Source organism: Rhipicephalus sanguineus, chromosome 3 (assembly GCF_013339695.2).
Source record: "Rhipicephalus sanguineus isolate Rsan-2018 chromosome 3, BIME_Rsan_1.4, whole genome shotgun sequence".
In the NCBI taxonomy this organism is placed as follows: Eukaryota; Metazoa; Arthropoda; class Arachnida; order Ixodida; family Ixodidae; genus Rhipicephalus; species Rhipicephalus sanguineus.
The window spans coordinates 40,646,444-40,653,974 of record NC_051178.1 but is presented as its reverse complement, the minus strand read 5'-3'; positions in this window follow the sequence as shown (position 1 = coordinate 40,653,974).

Below are 7,531 nucleotides of genomic sequence, written 5' to 3'. Positions count from 1 at the left end.
GTGTTGGCATCGCATACGGACGCACACTCGGAAAGCTGTGGTGGTGTACAGCATCTGGGGTGAGTTCCTTCAGCTGGAAAGTCGACGTCCTCCGCCGAGGGGCCGTAGGGTACAGCTGCAGCGTCGGGATGGTGCCCTTGACTATCTCGATCATTGAGGAAGGGCGGGGTGATGGAGGCCCGAGCTGCACTGGCTAGGTGTAAGTCTCACAGCCCTTAGTCGAGGTAGACAGTGGGTAGGCAGGGAGGCGGTCACAGGTATTGGAAAGGGAGCGAAAGAGATTTGTAAACTTCGCACACCATTCAAACTAGGACCGCTGCCTGGCGCCTTCGTAGGCATGCCATGCCTAGGCGGCACCATGAAGGCGGTCGATGGCCGTCAGCCATTTGTGATTTTCCGGGCAGGCATGGCGAGAGCCGAGCGCATTGCTGGTAACCACCCTTACATCGGCGTCATCTTGGAAACTCCGGAACACCGATAGATCCCACGGGGCCATTGATGGTGATGCGGCCTGCGAGGACCCGGAAGTTTTCGCGGCGAAACGGTCTAGCTCCTTAGCTAGTGAGGATGTGGCCCTCATGACGTCCGTGAGGTGGTCGCGCGAGGAGCTTGAAAAGCCAGGGACGGTGTCCGCGGAGATTTCGCGAGCCCCGACACTCCCTGTTGTGGTCGAGAACCCTGAATTAGATGACTCCATGCACTCGTGTCGCTGTTACATACTCCCCGCGATGCGGATGATCTTCGCTGCGTCGTTGGGTGAACCGCCTGAAGAGCTGCTGGCGGCGGCCGCGGAGTAGGCGGTTGTAGCAGCAATAAGAGCGGAGATGTCATGAATCGAGGTAACCCGGTCGGCAGCCTTTTGCTGTGCGGCTGTCGACAAAGGTCTGGAAACTGGGCCCATGCCATGGAAAGCGTGGACGGCGTTTCCTGGCGCAATGATCTGTGTTATCGACACGATGAATGAAAGTGCCGGTATAGGAGTACCGTCGAGCCGCCGAGGAAGCCTGAACGCCGCCCTCGGACGATGCTTGCAGCACCGGCTGGCCAGCGGTTGCCGAGGAGGCCTGGACGCCGTCCTTGAACTGGGCTTGTTGCAGCGGTAGGTCAGCGATTTGGATGGCCGAGGACTCCCCCTGAAGGCTGGAGTTCGCAGATGTTTCGCGACTGCGGCATTGAAAGTAAGAGACACAAGGGCAACGCCCGTAGGCTAGGCCGGTTGTTCTTGTTCTGCTTCGTCTTCCTCTACTTCGCGCTAGCCGAGCTCGCGCCAGCGCGCGAGTGCCGCGTTGGCTTTCTTACTGTACTCGTTTTGTAAAGACTGATGTGCGGAGCGTCACTTTTATTCGTGTGCGCTGCGGTGAAGGGAGAAGCCGTGCACGGTAAGGCTGGTAAACAACATATATTTTCACCCTTAAACAACCTTCCAAGACAATACGAACATAGCAGACAGACTTAAACAAGATCCACTCTAAACTAAAGGTTCAATGAACGTGGAATGTCCTACAATGATGCGCTCACGTTCCTTCACGTCCGGTACACGTATGCCGCACAGGCCGACGGTTGATCGTCCGAGCAGATGAAGGGCACGGTGTGGCGCGGCTTGACGAGCAACAGTACGAGTGGTGGCGGGACAAACGTTCAGGCAGGCAGGCAAGAACCAACCAGCGCAGGAAGAAAGCAGGAACCGAACAGCGCAGGAACCGGCCAGGTAGTGGGCCGGAGTCGGACGACCTGTCAGGAGGCTGCCGAAAGGTTGTCCCGGGTAGCCCTGACGAACGTGGCCTCTTGACCGCTGTGCTTCCGTGGCCGCTCCTCCCAGCTCTTGACTTCTTCCTTCTCTCTTCGCCGCCACCACGCGCTCTCTTTTTGCCCGCAACGTGTCCCATTTCTCGCTGCTGTCCTCGTCTTCTTACACCACACTCATTATCCCCACTGCCGTCCGAGGCAGCTGCCCATGTTCCAGTGTGCCGCTCGGTGGTGTTCCGGCTGCCGTTCCTGGTAGCGGATCCCGCATCCGTGAGCTGCTGAGTGAGTAGCAGACAGAGTTACGATGGCGGCTCTGACTGCCGCTACTGCAAACTTGACGCCGTGCTTCGTCTTCGGTGCTGACGCCGTGCGGCGTCTTGGGTACTGACGCCGCGCTGCGCCTTCTTACGTCATCACCGAGCCGGGCAAGGCATCGATGCAGAAGATAGCGTCGATACGTCCACGGGTTGCACGGTAAGCATGGCGAGTGATATTTTTTTTTGTTTGTAGAGACAATCTACAGTGTAGCAATCAGAACTACATTATTGAGGCAATTTCAGTAGTGGCTACTGGAGATAGTTGTGTGGCTAATCTGTAAATTCTGAAGGCAGCACTTCATTTGCAAGGCGGGTCGAGCTTGGAGCTGCGGCTCCCTCTCGGCCCGTGGCGACAGAGCGGTTGCACGATGCGCAACACAAGAGCGCTGTTGGTGTTCTTCAGGAACACTCGGCTACCAAAACTTGTGAATGACTACTTTGTGTATGTGTGTGAGTTTGTGACTGTACCAACTATTTGTGTGTGTAGGTGATCACTGCATATATCAGTCATCATCGGACACCTGGAGTAAGAAACCAGGCTAACCCCTCGGGGAATTTCATTAAAGATTATTATCTCTCGATAAATATACTTTGTGTGTGTGAATGCACTCGAGTCGATTCTGTTCCTTGGTGAGCGGTCCTGCGTCCACATCTTCATGCGTTCATAACACTTTCACGCGCTTTCCGTCACACCAATGTCGAAACGTCCGCTCCAGCGACACCCCGTGTTCAGGAATATTTCATCTCTTCAAGACATAATGCCTGTATAGCCGCTTGTGGCTGCCGACGATTTATTTTATACAAGAAAACACGAAACGTTAACAAGTGCGGCTTAGGCTTTGGAGTCACAACCGGCTAGCGTTCGACACAAGAATTGCGCTCATGCCCCAGCGCCAGTGAATTCGCGCGCGCACCTCATTGTCGTCGTCTTCAAGCGCAATTTGTCACAAACTTCCATCTCTCTCTGAACTTCGGTGTTTTCTGGATATAAAGTAGTGTTGAATTACATACCAAATTCGATTGTTGGCCTACATGTAGTAGAAGATGAGATTTCTTTTATTTTATGATGCAAAATGCATTCAGTAACCATAGTTACATGGCTAATTTTGCTCTATAGGTCTCGCTGGTTCCAGTGGCCTCACTGAGAGATTGTCTCCAGTGACACCGCCCACCACTGCAATGCATTTAAGGGTACCCGCCAGGGGCGTAGCCAGAAATTTTTTTCGGGGGGAGTTCAACCATACTTTATGTATGTTCGTGCGTGCGTTTGAATGTGCGCGTGTATATATACGCAAGCAAAACTGAAAAATTTCGGGGGGGGGGGGGTTAGAACGCCCCCAACCCCCCCCCCTGGCTACGCCCCTGGTACCCGCGGATGTCCGAAGCAGAAAACATGCTTGTGTATGCAACCCAAAAGCAAAATAGGCGGTTGTATAGATGCGATGAGCATCCCCTTTATAACGGGGCGGTGACAAGTGTGCCAGCAGGTTCGAGAAATAAAAAGCTTGTTTTTTAATGTTGGCCTAATACCTCTACTTCGAATTAATCTACCCTACTACAGGAAAGAAAACGTATTTCCTTAGCCGAGTTCTCTGACATTTACGGCACAATGCCCTTATTTTTTTCAATATTTATTTTCCCCCTTTCTCCCTACTTTTTTCCACCAATACTCAAATTTTCTATTACTAATTTCAGTCGCGGGTGTGCTTAGCTTTCCAGTGTAGTCCGTAAAATACAAGGCCACCCAAAGGTATCCACCTCAGTGGATATCTCCACGTTCAATCAGAACGTGCTGTGCCGTTTCCGTTTCTTCCCCACAGCATGTGCATTGTTGTTTTTTACTGAATCTTGCCCTATAACTACGCCTTCTAAGGCAATCCGATCTCGCTTCAAACAGCTATGTGCTTCCCCCTGAATTATCGTAAAATGATTCCCTCCTTATTTCAGAGAGGCCAAAGATTACATTTCACTAAGAGAGGTGCGAGAAGCAGTTGAGGCGTTCGTGTGTCTTACTTGACCCAGTTTTTTGAGCAGTTCTTCATAATCGTTTACAAAACGCCCATTGGAGAACTTCTTTAACACCATTCGCCAAAAGCATGGTTGGAGCGACGCATATTTTGTAGCAAGAGGCTATGTTGGTGCATTACATTTGTTAACAAGAACAGAAAAACGAAGTCCAGGAAAAGTGATGCTTCAAGGAAAACAGAGGGGCTTCAGGTAATTTCAGCCATCTGGTGTTCTTTAATATGCACCGACATCGCGCTGTACACGGACTGTTAGCATTTCACCTCCATAGAAATGCGGCCATTGCGGCCGGAATAACATGTGACGTTTAGGATCAGCAGCAGAGCACCATAGCCACATTGCCACCGTGGTGGCTTTTTTTCTTTTCTTTGTCCTAATCAGCAGCTTTATATACATATGTAACATAGCAACCTGCCTTAGAAGCGGCCTCTTCAGTGGTTACGTACCTCTGTGCGAGACAAAAATGAAAGGGTTGTGTGCGGAAGCAGTAGTCGTGATCTCTGCTCCTTCGGGATGATGTCTTTACTTTATGGAATACTATGTACATTACTGACATTTTGCACTTCTTTTGCGTGCCCTGCTTTGTTGTCTCTTAGACAAAATGCACTGCATAGTTTAAGATTTAAATTGCATGCCTGTATATTTGCAAAGTTTATAGGCATACAGTGTTTTATCTCTGGCTGGTAGAAAGTGTGCCAACATGTGCACTGTTACACTCCTGCACTTTCAAAAAACCTTTTTAAGTGGCGTACCTCATGTTTGTCTATACTGGTTGCTTATGGTCTCTACGCACACACACACACACACACACACACACACACACACACACACACACACATATATATATATATATATATATATATATATATATATATATATATATATATATATATATATATATATATATATATATATATATATATATATATATATATATATTATATATATTAAAGAGAGGTTTATTAGCGGCGACGATACTCGACAGCGACAGTCAAGGCGGGGGCCGACTCTGCGCGAGCTGTACTCTGTCCGAAGAGGGCAACCCACTAGAAGGGGCCGGAGAGGACGACCCACTTCAGAGTTCCAATAAGCTTCGCTACAATTACTCCGGGTGCGAAAAGGGAGCCGCCTGGCGACCTAACAACTTGTCACAATGAGCGGATCATGGTACACCTTGAGGCGCTCCACGTTTACAATGTCGCGCCCTCGACGGCGCATGTCCGAGGATGGATCTATTGGTTCGATCAGGTAGTTTACAGGGGATGTGCGTTCAACAACACGGTAAGGGCCTTCGTATTTGGGCAGTAGTTTTGAAGGGAGGCCAGGTGCAGTGGTAGGGATCGAGAGCCATACGAGCGCTCCAGGGAGGAACGTCGGCTCAGAAGTGATTCTGTCACCGCTAATGCTCCTCTGCCGCTCTTGGTCCTGCGTAGTGAAGGTCTTGGCAAGGTCGCGACATTCTTCAGCAAGTCGGGCGGTAGCAGAAATCGGCGCACACTCAGACCGATCCGGCTTGTATGGAAGGATTGTGTCGATTGTGTGCGAGGGGTGCCTGCCATACAATAAGAAAAAGGGAGAAAAACCAGTGGTGCTTTGAGCGGCGGTATTGTAGGCGTAGGTGACGAACGGCAGAATGGCATCCCAGTTGGTGTGATCGGCGGCTACGTACATGGAGAGCATGTCGCCGAGCGTTCGGTTAAATCGTTCGGTTAGGCCATTCGTCTGCGGGTGGTAAGCAGTAGTTTTGCGGTGAACAACGTTGCACTCTTTTAGAATGGCTTCGACGACTTCCGACAAGAAGACACGGCCTCGATCGCTGAGCAGCTCCTGGGGTGGACCGTGACGTAGCATGAATCGGTGGAGCAGGAAGGAGGCTACATCGCGCGCTGTAGCCGCTGGGAGGGCGGCAGTTTCGGCGTATCGCGTGAGGTGGTCTACAGCGACGATGGCCCAGCGGTTACCAGCAGACGTCAGAGGAAGTGGTCCATACAAATCGATGCCAACACGCCCAAATGGCCGGTCAGGGCAAGGTAGAGGTTGCAGACCTGCCGGCGACAGGTGCGTTGAAGTTTTGCGGCGCTGACAATCGATGCAGGAGCGAACGAACTTCTGCACGTAGCGGTACATCCCTCGCCAAAAGTACCGTTGGCGGATGCGGTGGTAAGTTTTCGATACCCCAGAATGCGCACACTGCGGATCAGCGTGGAACGATTCGCATATGTCAGAACGCAGACTTCGGGGTATTACTAGTAGCCACTGGCGGCCGTCGCCGCTGTAATTGCGTCGGTGGAGGAGGTCGTCGCGAACGGCGAAATGGTGCGCTTGACGACGCAACGCGCGAGTGGATGGTGTTGCCGATGGATCAGTCAGCAAGTCTATCAGTGAGGCAATCCAGCGATCCTTGCGCTGTTCGGTAGCGATTGTCTGAATGTCGATGGAAGAAACGGTAAGGGGAGACACTGAGCTGTGGGCATTGTCGTCAGGCAAGGAAGAGCGCGACAGGGCGTCGGCGTCAGCATGCTGGCGTCCGTTGCGGTAGAGTACGCGGATGTCGTAGTCTTGCAGGCGGAGTGCCCAACGGGCGAGACGGCCTGAGGGATCTTTCAATGACGACAACCAGCACAGCGCATGATAGTCGGTGACGACATCAAATGGGCGACCATACAAATAAGGTCGGAACTTCGTAAGGGCCCAGATGATTGCCAGGCATTCTTTCTCCGTGACGGTGTAATTGGTTTCGGCTTTAGTAAGCGTGCGACTTGCAATGCGCGCACTGCACCGATTAGCAGCGCCCGGTTGCGCGGGCAACAGAGCTCAATCCGATTGGTGTATGGAGCCGTGATGGTGCACGCGTGCAGGACGTGGGACATGTCCAAGCAGTAAGAACCGCAAGGACATCTAGGTTCCCGCATGATGTTGAACCGGTAGAAATAGTGGGGGAACCTCCCGTGACCCGTAAGAAGCGTAACTAACGCTGCGGGCGGCGGAAAATAAGATGGTAAGTCGCGGACGTCCTCGACCCATCGAAAGAGCTCCGTGCGCGTGCTGGTCTCGCGCCATCGGGCCGTCCATAGGACGAGCGTCTCGCATCGTAGTTGCTGACGCACTGCCCTGAAGGGGAGCGGCAACGAGCGGTCATGGCCGTGAATAGCAGCACGCTGCGCTAGGAAGTCCGCCACCTCATTGCCAAACACTCCTGAATGGCCAGGCACGTGAAATACGTGCAGAGGCACGGAGCGCGATAGACGGCGCAGCAGAGCGCGTAAGTCGAGCACGTGCGGCTCGGCAATACGCTGTGACGCCAGGGCCTGAAGGAGCGAGAGGCAGTCCGGGTAGAATGCGACGGGCAACGTATAGCGCGCTGAGATCGCGTGCAATACGGCCTCCCGGAAGGCAACAACCTCCGCGGTGTATGCGGACGTTGCGCGAGTTAGCTTAAAGCG